This window comes from Macadamia integrifolia, chromosome 3, assembly GCF_013358625.1.
Source record: "Macadamia integrifolia cultivar HAES 741 chromosome 3, SCU_Mint_v3, whole genome shotgun sequence".
Taxonomy (NCBI): Eukaryota; Viridiplantae; Streptophyta; class Magnoliopsida; order Proteales; family Proteaceae; genus Macadamia; species Macadamia integrifolia.
Window position 1 is genome coordinate 10724432 of NC_056559.1, and position 16082 is coordinate 10740513.

The following is a 16082-nucleotide window of genomic DNA, read 5'->3' on the forward strand; positions in this document are numbered from 1 at the left end:
GGTGTTTCTCCGGTAGCTAACCTCTCAGTGGTTCGGTAGGCCCAGAGAATGTGGTGCAACTCGTCTGCCCATAGTCCTTTGGCATCATCTAGCCTCTTTTTTATCCCCTGGAGTAACGTACGGTTGGTTACTTCTGTTTGTCCATTGGTCGAGGGATACCCGACGGAGGTTTTCCGGTGATTGATGCCGAGGGCTTCACAGAACGCGTCGAAGGTTGGATTGGCAAACTGAGTGCCATTATCCGTAACCACGACCTGGGGGATTCCGAATCTGTATACCACCGCCCTTTGGAAGAAGTCCCTTATGTTCTTCTCTGTTATCGTTGCTAGGGCTTCGGCTTCCGCCCATTTCGTGAAGTAGTCGACTGCCACCACCACAAACTTCCTTTGTCTCGTGGCCAAGGGGAACGGGCCTAGGATGTCCATCCCCCACATGGCGAACGGTACTGGGCTAGATAAGGACGACAGTTCGGTAGAATGTAGCCTAGGCACGGGGGCGAACATCTGGCACTTGACGCATTTCCTGACCAGTGCTTCCGCGTCCTTCCTCATTGTCGGCCAGTACAGGCCCTGCCTTAGTACTTTGTGAGACAGGGCCCGGGCTCCAAGGTGTTGGCCACATATCCCTTCATGCACTTCCCGGAGTGCGTACTCGCCGTCGGACGAATCCAGGCACTTGAGGTACGGTGAGGTAAACCCTATCTTGTACAGCGTGTCATCCTTCAGGAAAAAGCGTGCCGACCTCATTCTTACTTTTCTTGCTTCGTCCTTGTTCTCTGGGAGCTTCCCCTCCTTGAGGTATTCTATTATGGCGTCCATCCAGCCTCGGCCGTTTTCACCTACGGGTAACACCTCGTGGGGTTTCTCGATGCTTGGCCGTGGTAGTACTTCGAAATACACCGTTCGCCCAAGTTTCGCGGAGTCGGAAGTGGCCAGCTGCGACAGCGCGTCTGCGCTAGCATTCTCTTCTCGTGACACTTGCTTTACCTCAAATTCCTTGAAAACCGCTGACCTTTCTCGCACCGTGTTCAAGTATTCGGCCATCCTCTGCTCTTTGGCCTCGTATTCGCCATTCACTTGTCGCACGACGAGTTGGGAGTCGCTATTTACTACTAGTTCCTTCACCATCAAAGCCCGAGCCAGATTAATTCCGGCTATTATCGCTTCGTACTCCGCTTCGTTGTTGGAGGCGTCGAAGTCGAACCGTAGGGCGCACTCTACTTTGAAGCCTTCGGGGCTTACCAACACAATTCCAGCGCCACTTCCATCGCTGTTGGAAGCCCCATCCACATACAGCGTCCAAGTCTCATCCGCTCGTGCCTCGGCAGATTCCTGCGGGTCATCGGGAATCGTCGTCTCCGCTATGAAGTCTGCGAGGGACTGTGCTTTAATTGCGGTTCTCGGCTTGTACTGGATGTCGAACTCTCCTAGCTCTATGGCCCAATTTACTAGACGACCGGACATATCTGGCCGTTGTAGTATTTTCTTCAGAGGCTGGTCGGTGAGTACGCATACCGTATGTGACTGAAAATATGGCCTCAGCTTCCTTGCCGCCGTCACGAGGGCGTACGCCACTTTCTCCGCCTTTCGGTATCTTGTCTCGGCATCTAAAAGGGTTCGGCTGACGTAGTATATTGGCCGCTGTTGCTTTCCTTCCTCTTTCGTCAGTACGGCGCTTACAGCAACCGTCGATACAGCAAGGTACAACTGTAGGACATCTCCGGTGTTCGGCTTTGTCAACAGTGGGGGTGCGGCCAATTACTCCTTCAATTGCTCGAAAGATCTTTCGCACTCCTCCGTCCACTCGAACCTTTTAGCCCCTTTCAGCGCCTTGAAGAAAGGAAGGCATCTATCAGCAGACCGAGACATAAATCTTCCTAGGGCAGCTACCCGACCCGTCAGCTCCTGGACTTGCTTTACGTTCTGGGGTGACCTCATGTCCCGAATGGCTTGTATTTTGACTGGGTTGGCTTCGATTCCTCTCTCTGAAACGATGAAGCCGAGGAACTTCCCCGAGGCTACTCCGAAGGCACATTTTGCTGGATTCAGCTTCATGCCGTACCGTCGTAGCACTTGGAACGCCTCTTCCAAGTCTTGGATGTGCCTTTCTGCCTTCAGGCTTTTCACGAGCATGTCATCCACGTACACTTCCATGGTCTTGCCGATTAGCCCTTTAAAAACTTTGTTCACCAACCTCTGGTAGGTGGCCCCCGCGTTCTTCAGTCCGAAGGGCATGACCTCATAGCAGTACAACCCTCCCTCAGTTATGAAGGACGTTTTCGGGACATCAGCCTCGGCCATTTTGATTTGGTTGTACCCCGAGTATGCATCCATGAAACTCAGCGTCTCGTATCCCGCCGTCGCGTCGATGAGCAGGTCTATCTTTGGCAGGGGGTATGCATCCTTGGGGCAGGCCTTATTCAGGTCAGTGAAGTCGATGCAGATCCTCCACTTCCCGTTTGCCTTCGGGACCATCACCACGTTAGATATCCACTCCGGGTACTGGATCTCTCGGATGAACCGGGCCTTCAGTAACTTTTCCACTTCCTCGTTTATCTTCTTCTGTCTTTCTGGGGCGAACGTCCTTTTCCTCTGCTGCATCGGCTTCTTCATGGGGCTAACGTTCAGGTGATGTTCTATTACTTCTCGGTCGATCCCGGGCATATCCGATGCCGACCAAGCGAATACGTCAGCGTTGCTCCGCAGGAATGAGACGAGTCTTTCTTGTTGCGGCCCTCGCATGGTAGCCCCAATCTGGAATTGCCGGGTGTCGTCTCCCTCTTCAGCTTCAACTTGCACCAAATCTTCGGCCGGCTCTCCCCGTTGATAGCTGACATCATCACGTAGATCCTCTATTGGGAGCGTCTCACCCGCCTTTTCTTTTCCCCAGAGGGTAGTGGTGTAACATCTTCGGGACGTCTCCTGATCACCCCGACACTCCCCGACGCCATTCTTAGTTGGGAACTTCATTTTGAGATGGGGGGTGGAGACGATGGCCCTTAACAGATTCAAACCAACTCTTCCTAGTATGGCATTGTACGCTGATGTAATGCTTACTACCAGGAAGTTGATCATCACCGTCGCCTGGCGATCTCCGGTGCCAGCTCGAACCGGCAGCTCTATCGACCCTTCCACCTTCACCGGGGTGCCATAGAATCCTTGCAGCGGGTGTCCGACCTTTTTTAACTTTCCTTCGTCGAGGCCCATCTTCCGGAAAGCTTCGAGGAACAGGATATCAGCTGAGCTGCCGTTATCCACTAAGATCCTTTTTACTTTGCAATCTCCTATAGTCATGGCGATGACCAAGGCATCATCATGCGGGGTCTGTACCCCTTCCAGATCATCGTCTGAGAAGGAGATGACCGTCCCCGTATTTGCCTTCTTGTTCGACCATTCTGCCACATGTACGCTCCTCGCGTAGGCCTTCGCCTTCCTGGCAGAGACCGAACTCTCTCCTGCGGCCGGGCCTCCACAGATGGTTGCTATAACTCTTGTTGGGCTCTTGTTCTCCTCTCGAGGCCGGCGTCCATCTCCCTCTGGTGTCTGGTTTCTCCGCTGTTCTTGATTTCCTCTGCGGGCGAGCCCCCCTCTTTCATACCGACCTGCACCATCTCTCCGACGGTTATCTCTCCGGCCAGTGCCTTCTGGAGCCAGCTCTTTCTCCCGGTCTACAAATCTGCCTAAGTATCCCTTTCTGATCATTCCTTCTATCTCCCCCTTGAGATGCCAACAGTCCTCGGTGTCATGGCCGTGGTCTCTGTGGAAGTGGCAGTATCTATCCACATTGCATCTTTCGGGATGTCGCCCCATCTTTCCTGGCCACTTCATGGCCCTGGCATCTGGAGAATCTTTTATCTGCATTAACACCTCTGTTCGTCTTCGGTTCAGGGGTGCATACCTCTCAAACTTCCTCGGTGGACTGGGGGCCCTACTGCGCTCGGACTTTCGCCTTTTTCCTTCTTCGATGGGTTTATCATCAACCCTTAAGGGTCTCTTCCTCGCCGCCTTCCTTTCGACTTCTTCATCTGCCTGGAGGGTTTCCTCCATCTGGATATACTTATCGCATCGCGCCCTCAACTCGGTCAGATCTCTAGGCGTATGCTTCGCCAGGGACCTCTTCAATTCCTTGTCCTTGACGCCACCTAGCAGGGCCGTGAACTCCTCCTTCGGATCAAGGCCCCTGATCGTGATCTTTTCTTGTTGGAATCGCTTCATGTAATTCCGCAGCGATTCCCCTTCTTGCTGTTTGACGTTGGTTAGGTTCAACGTAGTCTTCTGGAGGGGCTGGCTACTAGAGAACCCCTTCACAAAGAAGTAGCTCAGGTCGCTGAAGCTGTGGATCGACTTCGTCGGTAGTCGGTTATACCACAGCCTCGCCGCCCCCCTGAACGTCAATGGAAGGGCCCGACACATAATATTTTTCGAGACGCGATGAAATTGCATGGCGACCTTAAAGCCTTCCAAGTGATCGACGGGGTCCCCCGACCCGTCATAGGTGTCGTACTTAGGCAGGCGAAAACCGACCGGGAGCGGGTCCCTCATGACCTCGTCAGCTAAGGCCGTATCATTGGTGAGGTCGGGCTCGCGGTTCCCAGTCTGGTTTTCTGCCACCTTTCTGATCTCGTCCTTCAGGTCTAAGATCATCCTCTTTAATCCCGAGTCCTCGGACCTCTGTTTGTCTCCTTGGTGCTGATCCCCATGCGGGTCTCTGGCGGCGCGTCGCGTCCTACTTCGGGGCGCGGGACTCTCCCTTGCTCGGTTTCGGGGATCGCGGCCGGCCCTCATCGATCCCGTACTGCTTCGGTCTTCTTCTCGAGCCCTCTCGAACTGGACGTGAGTCCCCGGGGGTGCTCCGCCGGTCTTATGGGAGACAGCTTTGGAGACCTCCCTCATAGTCTCTGCCATCCGGTTATATTTGTTCTGGAGGTCTTCGAACTGCTGCCTTGTCACGTACTCCTGGGCCGCGGGAGGCTGATGGTCGCTGCCTTCCCGTACTGAATATCCAGCCGACCGCTGGCATCTGACGGACACTTCCCGGTCATCATGACCCCTTTCCCGTCCAGTCTCGACCGAGGGAGGAAGCTCCCCTGAAGGTTCTTCCCCCATGTCTACGTTGGACGTCGCTCTCGTCCTTCTTCGGTTGTAGGTTCTCCCCACCATTACCGTCGTTCCCACAGACGGCGCCAATCTGTTGCTGCCAAAAACCCCGCTGGTCCAACCTACACAAACACAGACGACGGAGGCCCGGAACTTTGTCCGGGGTTAATCCTCCGACGCTCAAGTCAGGGTCGGCGGCACAGTTTAATAAGTGGGTAATGGCGAGGGTCTCAGAACTTACCTTCCCCTTTCTTCCGTGCCTTCTTATATAGCTCTTCGGCCTTAGGGTTTTTTCCCCTTCTTCCCTCTTAGAGTCCTACTAGAATACGTCCAACCTTCTGGGAGAATATTCCCCTCATGCAGACGACGTGACCCCGCGTGATTCTGCGGGCGTGCCTCGGTGATTGAGCGTGCTCGGTGTGAGTGGTTCCTTGGGCCCTTCGTCTGGTGGGGGACACGTGTCCTAACAGTGACACGTGTCATTACCCCCCACCGAGAGGTTATTTTGGCTATATCAAGAGTAAAGCTTCAAACAAAATATGGATCTATGCTATTATTGCAGTTGCAGCATCGGTAGCTATCATGTTGGTTGCCTTTCTCATATCATTGTCTCTATTATACCATAAACGTAAGAGGAGCGAAGCTGATCCAATGTTCATCTCAAAGCAAACCAAGGATTATTCAATTCTCACCTCAGACTCGCTCACCAAGAAGTCCGAGGGAAAATCCAGCGAGTTCCCTGTTGGTATTGCTCAATCCATTAAAATGTCTAAATTTGAAGATTTGCAATCAGCAACTAAGAATTTCAGCCCCAGATGCCTGATCAATGGATCTGTCTACCATGGAACGATTAATGGGGACATTGCCGCTATTAGAAAGATCAATGGGGATGTATCCAAAGAAATAAATTTACTCTCCAAGATCAACCATGTCAATATTATCAGACTCTCGGGTGTATGTTTCAATGAGGGGAATTGGTGTTTTGTTTATGAGTATGCCATGAATGGACCTCTCAGTACCTGGATGGCTGGATCCATGGCAATTACATGAGCAGGCCAACGGTTTTAAGCTGGACACAGAGGGTACAGATTGCATTGGATGTGGCCATGGGGCTTAAGTATCTCCACACCTACAACCTCCCTCCTTATGTTCACAAGGATATTAAAATCAGCAATGTTCTTCTGGACAGTGATTTCAGGGCTAAGATTGCCAAATTTGGACAAGCAAAGTCTACAGAAGGGCAGAAAGGCGATTTCGCAATGACAAAGCACATCGGGACAAAAGGTTACATGGCACCTGAGTATTTGGAGGATGGTTTCGTCTCTCCGAAGCTCGATGTTTACGCATTTGGTGTTATGATGCTGAAGCTAATTAGTGGAAAAGAGATTGTGTCATCTGAAGGGGAAGATTTGTTCTTATTTGATGTGTTAATAGCAATACTCCAAAAGGAAAATACAGAAGAAAAGCTAAAGGGATTCATAGATCCTTCTCTACAAGAAAATTATCCTATGGACCTGGCTCTGTCTCTAGCCAGACTAATAGAGAGTTGCTTAAGGATCCAGCCAGTCGACCAGGTATGGATATGATTGTGCAGTCCCTCTCAAGAATTGTAGCTATTTATCCAACTTGGGAATCATCTCTCTTGGGAACAAAGTTTCAACACCAGCTCATAGGGACCGTGACTGAAAGGTAGGACTAAAGCCATCACTGAATACCTATAGGGGTTTTTCAGAATTTCAAACTCTTACAGGTTTCGTAAAACTTATTCACTGTATCAAGATATTTTCTGTCGGAACTATTATATTTTGATGTATTAGTTTTTAACTGTACATCTCTCTGTCTTCTCATGTACATGGTTTGGTTGGTCTGTATACATTTTAATAATTGGAAGTATAAAAATGCAACCATAAAACAATGCAGAAGATAATGAAAAAACAAGAATAAACAATGCACTCAGATTTACGAGGTTCGACAAGGTTGCCTACGTCCCCAGTGAGATGAGATCCTGCTTCACTATCAATGGAGAATAAAGTTACAATGCTCGTCCCTCACACCTCTCAGTATTGCTTACATTACAGAGAAATAAACTTTCGCTATGAATATATAGCGAAAAAACCCTAATTCAAAAAGTACAAAACTGCCCTCAAATTAAAAAAATTTGAGCCGGGGGCTGCACCCCCTAGAGGGACTGCCCTTTTTTTTTTTTTTTTTGGTAATGAGATTCTGAGATTTCGGTATGGAAGCATGCTTTTGATTTTCCTTGTTTTTGTCTCTCACAAGTTTTGAATCCTTGACCTCACCGAGGTTGTTTCTTTTGTCACCTCAAATGAACGTTCTCTCTCTCTCTCTCAAACACATTTTTGGGGCTCTCTTGGATAGATGTTTCTAATAGGAATCTCTTTTCTATTATTGAGGACATCCTGGACACTTAAGAATTCTCTGTTCTATTATGAGTGTTTTGCCTCTTGGGTTTACTATTTGGAGAGAGTTTTGAGTACCATTCCTCTCATTGATTGGGCACAATCTGTCTCCAGACATAGCCTAGTAAATGAATGTAACAATTATTAAAAGGCTTAAGAGATGGTTTCATCTTGGAGTTAGATTATCAAGACCTATATTGCACCTAGGGGACAACTAAGACCTTATGGAGAGTGACCGGTGGCATAACTCAACCTCACCCTGGTTAGAAGGCAGACTGAGTGCAAAAACAAGGTTAGAGTTCAAGTAGGGAAATAAGCTTTTCTGCAAAACTAGGGTAAATCTACATACATTATGACCTTTCCCAGAACCAACAGTTGCGGATGCCTCGTGGACTGGTTCTCCCTTCTATAAAGCTTTCCTATAGAATGTAATAGCATTGTTTCAAGTGTTTGTGAGCCTTTAGGGCGTTGTATACTTGTTGAACATGTAAACTTGAATTAGGACCAAAGTGTAATTTCAGTAAGTCTGAGATTTAGTTATAATTAATAAGTGCTTGTAATTATCTAGAAAAGGCATGGAGAACTCCAAAGTGTTATCAAATAAACAGAACCTTATTCTATAATAGATATGGGATATTTATATATATATATATATATTGGTAGAATAGGATATATATTGATATTTCGATCAATTATTGATGATTTAATAAAATATATCAAAGTTTCTTAAACCTAAGACAATTAAAGACCATCTAAGGCTTTAATGTTGCATTAGCTTGAATACAACTTAATTAGTCCGATTAAGAGAAACTTGATTAAAACTTGAAACCTAATTGAATCCAACATGAGATCGATCATAATTGATTTATTCTGTAAATAAACAAGTTACGATGCAAGGGTGTAGGCCGAACCGATTGACACACCTTAGGTGTATGATTTCATAACCAATACAAACATGTGTTTTGATTCATAATTAAATGTCTCGCCATGCTATCGTTTAGGGTGTTTGAAGGGGCATTACTTTAAGAAAGGGGAGTCCCATGCCATCCCTGAGCTTCCTCCTAGGTTCCAACCCTTGCCTATTCCACAATTTGAAAGAAAGGGGAGGCCCATGCCAGCAACAGAGTCATTGTTTTTACCGGTTCAAAATTCAAATACAAACAACAAAGAAAGGAGCAGTCAAGCAAGCAATGCTTTGCCTTCATCCATTCCCTTTTGACTATGTAGGTATCACGGACCTCCATCGGGTCACGATATAGCACGTAACGTGGATACACATACTAGGGTTCGACCCTAATGAGATGAGATAGTATCCCCTGGTCATCAGATGCCAAGGGGGGGATACACGTTATGGGTAAAAGGGAGTCACCACCTAGAAAGGATCTAGGACCCATAAATGTCTCCCCCAATCAAGGGAGAGAGACTAATGACTCTGATGGATAAAGCTGGTTTGCACCAAGATTCTGGACAAGTGTCAAGTAACAGACTGGAAAGTTGTTAGGCACCCAGTCTGCCCGGCCCTAAGGCCGGTCTCTTTTTATTTGATCAAAATTTGTTTGTACCCTACTAACTAGTCCTAAATCTAGGTCACTAAAAACCCTAAACTAGGCATCTAAGTATGACATGTGAAAATCCTAAGCCAAGTGTCTAAATTATGCTAGCTAGGTTATGACGCAAATAATGAAATGATTACGCTAATTAAAAATTAAAAACCCTACATGATTTAATTAATGTATTATGAGTCTTAAATTAATCTAATTAAATAAGCCTAGACCTAGGATTAGTTGAGCAATTTGTGAAATCCTAAATTAAACTAACTTGATTAATTGAGCCTAACCTAGATGGACGATAAATGAATTTATGAAATCCTAAATTGAATTAATCAAAATGATTAATCATAATCCCTAATAATTTGTGAAATGAATTATTGCAATCCTAATTAATCTATTAATCTAATGGGTAAAAAGATTTTTAAAGAAAGGCAAAAAATTGAATTGAATGGTGAAAGCTACCCAAATCTAACTATTTCAGATGGAAGTTTTGGAAAACCTAATCAATCTAATAATTTAAACAATTAAAAACAAATTTTAAGAGTCAATTAAATGCATTATGAACCTTAATTAATCTAATGAGTTAAGACTTTATTTAATTAAATATTAAAATAATTATTTAATTAACTACCTCAATTTAAGTAAATGGAATCTAACTATTATGTTAAATATACAATGGTTGTAAATGTCCCACATGGTGATATGAGTGAGAAGTGGACAAAATATGAATACTAGCTAACCTACATACATGAGAAAAATGAATTGATTTAAAAAAAAAAAATCATCAAGTATCAAAAACATGTTAATAAACATGAAGCATGATAAACATGACATTGACTAACCTATCTAAATCTAATGATTACCAATATGGCTAGATATCCGAATCTAAATTAAATATACAATTAATTCTAAAGGGACCCACTATTTGAGATAAAAAGAAATGGATCGAAACAAGTTCATTTTTATCAACCCGAAAACCCAAGAAACACACCTAATGTTACGAGCCGGTTTGAGGGGGGCCAGCCACGCCCTTGCTAACGTACGCCCTAGACTACGTCCCATATGTTATTAAGAGGGAAATAAAATGAAAATCAAACAAAAAATGGATAAAAGAAAAATAAAGAACAAAAGGAGGGGAAGATTCCACATAGAAAACATAAATGAAATAACAGGTTGTGGGTATTACAAATATGGAGTATTTAATCAACAAATTAAAGAAATAACAAAAAAGCAAGAAAATAAAATAGGAAGAAGAAGAGAAGACGATGGTCTGGAGATGGATTTTGGCAAAGGGAAGAAGATGGGAGCATAGAAGAGGAGAGAATGAAGGAGAAGAATATGGGTTTCAGTTGCAGCAAGGAGGGGTAGGGAAGGGGAAAGAACAACTACTGGTCAAGCAACGTCAACGGAGGAGAGGGAGAGGGCCAGCGAGCCGATCCGGGAGCAGGGGGAGAAGAAAAGCTCACCGGACCAGTAGTTAATGGAGAAGGGAGCATAGAAGAGGAGAGAGCAAACAATGAAGATCGATTGCAGGTCGGAGCAGTGGATCGGCGACAGATCCATGGTCGATCTGACTTTGTGAACATAGCGGAAGAGTGGGCTAACAGTTCAGGAGGTTCGTGAGGTCCCAACAGATCATCATCGGAACCCAAGAGATGGGAGAAGGAAGAGAAAAGGAGGCGTCATAGGTGGAAACGTCTCCCGAGCAGGCGAGACCGAAGAAGAAGAAGAAGAGAGGGAGAAGATGAGAAGAAGAAGAAGAAGAAGGAGGTGAATAAGTGGTTGCAGGTTCGTGGATTCGGCAACAAGGAACAAAAAAGAAAAAGAAGAAGGAGAGAAGGAGAAGAGGCGAGTTGCAGGTTCGGTTAAGAGAAACAAAAGAGGAGGAGAAGATGAAGAAGAAGAAGAAGAAGGAGGTGAATAAGTGGTTGCAAGTTCGTGGATTCGGCAACAAGGAACAAAAAAGAAAAAGAAGAAGAGAAGGAGAAGAGGCGAGTTGCAAGTTCAGTTAAGAGGAACAGAAGAGGAGGAGAAAATGAGAAGAAGAAGAAGAAGAAGAAGAGAAAGGAGGTTCGGTGGGATTGGTTTTCTGCTACAGGGAAAAAGAAGAAAGAAAGGAAGAAGAGCTAGGGGAAGAGTTAAAGAGAAGGGATGAAGGATTAGGGTTCTTGGATCCTAATCCAAGGGCCTAGATCTAAGGGATAAAACAATTAACAATTAAATAGAATCATAAAGCCAAATGTAAATTCAAAATCAATTTAAATTAAAACAAATCAAAAAAAGGAAAAAAATAATTAAGTCTGAATGAACCTAATTACATCTAATTGAACCGGATAAAACTAAAATGAATATAATTAAACCAATTAAACAAAAATCATATTTAATTGAACCAAGAGACCTAAATAAACCATATTAAACCAAATTGAAACTAATTAAATCTAATTAATCTAAATGAACCAATTAAACCTAAATACACCTAATTGAATCGGGTTACATCTAATAAACCAAAATGAAACTAATTAAACCTAAGTAATCTAAATGAACCAATTAATAATAATTTAGAACTTAATCTATTACATTAGATAAACTTGTTCTAAATTACAATTAGGAGAAGAAAAATACCTTAAACCCAGCTTTAATCAAGAAACAAGGGGAGATAACCCTTGTGCTTCAAGCCCCAAATCGAATCAAACCGGACTAGATCTCCCGGCTCAAGGAAGGATTAATGTGTTAACTTTTAGACTTGGAGAATATTTGATTTTAGAGGGAAGAAGTTAGCCAAAACCTTGATGGAGCCATCCTCTCTCCCAAATTCTAGGGCTATACTTATAGCCTTGGGACTTGAGACAATTCTCTCTTATTTCCGATGTGGGACTAAAAAACTAGAGAGAATTATCCAAAAAGGCTTGCTTTTGGACAAAGGGGTTTAGGGGCCATGTGGCACTCCTTGGTTGTTCGGAATGGAATATGATACCGAACTTTGGAGTCAACTTCCGGGGGTCATATCTTTCAAACCGTTAGTCAGAATTCGATGTGTAATATGTCGTTAGAAAGTTCAGTCCGAGCACTATCCAATGATGTGAGACACGATTGTGATCTCGATCAGGAACCTTTACGAAAATATGCATAAATTAAGGACCCCGATCAGATAATGAAAGAGAGAATCGGGCGTCGATTCGCATAGTTCTCACATCAAAGTGTAATGTCCGACTGGATGGGACAAACGACAATAATCCATAACATCAAATTCTAATTTTTGAAAACATTTTCTTCTGAAAGTTTATAGGGGAAAAATGGTCATTTCTACTTTAAGCTTGAAAATTCTCCTTGTCTAACATGTAATTCTTCATATTTTCATTATTGCCGGGGGGTGACAAAATTTGGTATCTACAGACTATTGATACTTCCGACTCCAAATGAAAGCCCTATAAATTTTGGGATTGGGTCCATTTGAATTTGGCAGGAGAGGCAACCAGTTCAACTCCGAATGGGTGTTCTTAAATCTCTCATCCTTGTCTGCATTGTTTCCTTAATTTGTTCTTCCCCTGATACTCTTGCACAGCAACCAACCTTGTCGGAGCCTATCAATACTTTTGGAATCAATGTTACAGATAATTTAAATATTTCTTCTTCTGTTCTTGGTTACTTCTGCAATGGCCTCAACCCAACTTGCCAGACTTACCTCATCTTCAGATCTGGATATGGTGTCTCAGATTACACCACCATTGCTTCCATCGCTACCCTCTTCGGCTCTGACCCATCTCAGCTCGCCCAGATTAATTCAGTCTCTGAGACTGCGACCTTAGAATCAGGCAAGGAGGTGATCATCCCCATCAATTGTTCCTGTTCCGGTCCTTATTATCAATCAAACGTTTCTTATACTCGTCAACAATTTGATTCAACTTTTTCCAAGATCTTACTACCTGTAAAGCTATCCAGAACCAAAACATCACTGCTACCAACTCCTATACTGGTACAAGGATTAGTAGCCAAACCATAACTGTACCCCTTCGGTGTGCTTGTCCCACCAAAAATCGAACTGATGTTGGCATCAAATATCTGCTCACTTACCCAATCGAATCAGTTGAACCTGTTTCCATTATAAGTGCTCAGTTTGGAGCTGACACCTCGGAGACCCTTGCAGCTAATGAGCGTTTTTTACCCCTACAACATTTACTCATCCACAACCCTGCTTGTTCCTTTACGGAATCCACCAAACAGTTCTCAACCCTATAGCCCACCAATTACTTCATCCTCTCAATCATCACAGAGTAAAGATTCAAATTTACTGTGGGTCTATTTCGTTATTGCAGTTACCTCTTTGATCAGCTTCAACGCTATGAGAACGTAAATTTTGATCATCATGTGAGAAATATTAACCGCTTTGCAAAGGTTGATCCAGAGCCGATATTTCTAGATCATGAGAATTGTATGTTGGATTTATGGGTTAAATTAATTATTCGGGTTGATTAAATGGGTGAAAGTCAAATTGTATGAACCGGTTCGGTCCACTCTCAAATTTAGGGATATGTTGGTTCAACCCATTGTGGTTTAGGATTTTGAGTGTAGGACAGTATTATAAATACTAGGTTTTGAGTCCTTACAGTCATTATTCACTCTTCCCCATTTTACCACTAAAGTGAGAGAACCAAGGAGGTTTAAGGGGTTGTAGAAGATCCATAGCCAAGCCAAGAGAGCGAAAGTGGGAGTAACCAATATCAATCTTCTTCAACATACTTGATGAAAGGTACAATGAGATCCTCTATAATTTTATTAAATTTATGTTCTTGTTTTTCGTGTGTGGTTTTCTCAATAGGATTTCAAACTCAAACCCATAGAGAGTTCTAACATTATATTCCGATTATTTATTTTTTGGGGGGAGGGGGGGGGGAAATGGTCATCCTTGATTGCGTGGAAATGATGTGTACACATGGGCATAAAACGGTGTTTTATTTATTTTATTTATTTTTTAGCACTGGAGGCATAATTTTGCTACCCACTCTATGGGTGCAGAGGCCATGCGATCAAGGATTGTTCTTTTTCTTTATTATTTTTTTAAACATATTTTCATTATGTGGTTGCGGGAATTTTTAACAGTCAAGATATGTAATAATAGTAACAATCATCCAGGTGCACATGAGCCACCCATTGGAGGTTGGAGAGAATGGGCATCTCCACCAATAAGTAATTTTCAAAACTCAAAAATTCAAATAGAACATGGAAGAATGATGGTGGTAGAGGAGGTATTGGTCATCTTATTAGAGCTAGATAATGGACGTCATGTTTACGTGGCAATCTCTGAGCCTTTGATTTTTCAAACACCTTTATTGGGTGAGGCATTGACTATGTGAAGTGGCATGCCTATGGCTATTTCAGAATTTTTCGATTGTCTTCTTGTAGAAATGGACTATAAAGAGCTATGTGCATATATATTTGGGAGTAGCACATCTATTACGCTTCTCCAATCGGTGGTTGAGCTCCTTGAGGTGGAGGGTTGAAATCGTCTGTAATTTCAATCTCGTACAATTCTGTGCAATACTATCTTCAGACGGTGACACGTGTGTTGATACCAATACAATGGTTCAGATCTGATATAACTAATAAAACATTAAATCAATGAAGAGGCATTTAAATCAGATATGGACCATTATATTGGTATCAATACACGTGTCACTGCCTGAAGGTGGTATTGTACGGAATTGTACGAGATCGGAATTGCAGACAATTTTTTTCCGGATATCTCACATATTGTCTCATATTTCATGGAATGTAATTTCCAGTTTATGCCTAGGGAATACAACTTGTTAGTAGACTTTTTAGCTAGGGAGACCCTATCCTTTACGAGTAGGATGATTTGACCAAATTCCACTTCGTGGTTGACAAAATCTTGTAATTCGACAGTTACAAGCTCCTCTCGTTTCAGTGAATAGTTTTTTGTTTACCCAACAAATAAAAAATAATAAGTACGAGTGGATTGAAATATGTTTTCCCAACGATCTGGATTTGCTTGGAAAAGGAATTCATGCATTACAACTATAGTAACGGTTGAGTTCAATGAAAAAGAGAGGGACTTCCATATCCATTTACAAAGAAAAGAAAAGCTTCAAAACATACAATAGAATGATAAAATTAAGGGGAAATTACACCCCTCACCTGGACCATGGCCTAATTACACTTTCTTCTCCCTTATTAATGGATAAGCGCTTTGCAAAGCTTAATCCAGAACCGATATTTCTGGATCATGTTAATCATATTCCGATTATTTATTTTTTGGGATAAAGAACAGTCCCTAGTGTGTTTCGAAGTATTGGTATCGGGCTGATACCGTTGGTACAAATCAGGTGCAAAAAAGTAAAAAATTTCGTTTTTTCTTAAAGATAAAATGAGGGAATTTTTATCTGATATGGGCAATCCAATACTGTAACGGTTTTGGGAATGATCAATGGCCACTCCGATGTCGTGTTCTAAAACCATGGTCCCTAGTCTTGTGCCAATACGCCAACACGGGGGGTTCACATGGGCTTAAGACATGTTGAATATTATTTTTAGGGTTTCATAGGGTGGAGGCATAATTTTGCCACCAACAATGACTAGGCACAGGGCCACCCGACCAGGGATGGTTCATTCGCCCTTATTATTATTATTATTATTATTATTATTATTTTGGCAAACATATTTCGATTATTTAGCTTGAAAATTGTCTGTAATGACGGCATCAGTGCAATGAACATCGGGTGGCTGAGAGTCCCTTGGGACGCATGTCTAAATACTCTCAATCATCTGATGTTCACCGCACCTCACCGCTCGCTATAGAGGCTATGGAGTCAATTATTTTAGCTGTGGGATATTGAAAGCATAATTAGTGAGTACGAGTGGATTGCAATGTGTTTTCCCGATGATGGAATTGCTTGAAAAGGGAATTCATGCATTACAACTATAGTAACGGTTGGGTTCAAAGAAAGAGAGGGACAAGCTCTTCCATTTACAAAGAGAAGAAGCGTCAATAGAATAATGAA

The 16082-nt window shown here is 43.4% G+C and overlaps 2 pseudogenes; both read left to right on the forward strand.

Annotated features, from left to right (window-relative positions):
• The window catches only part of LOC122074152, a 33549-nt pseudogene extending 27876 nt beyond the window's left edge, over positions 1 to 5673 (forward strand).
• Positions 5674 to 5678: 5 nt separating this feature from the next.
• On the forward strand, positions 5679 to 6891 carry LOC122074153 (annotated as a pseudogene).
• The last annotated feature ends 9191 nt before the right edge of the window (positions 6892 to 16082 follow it).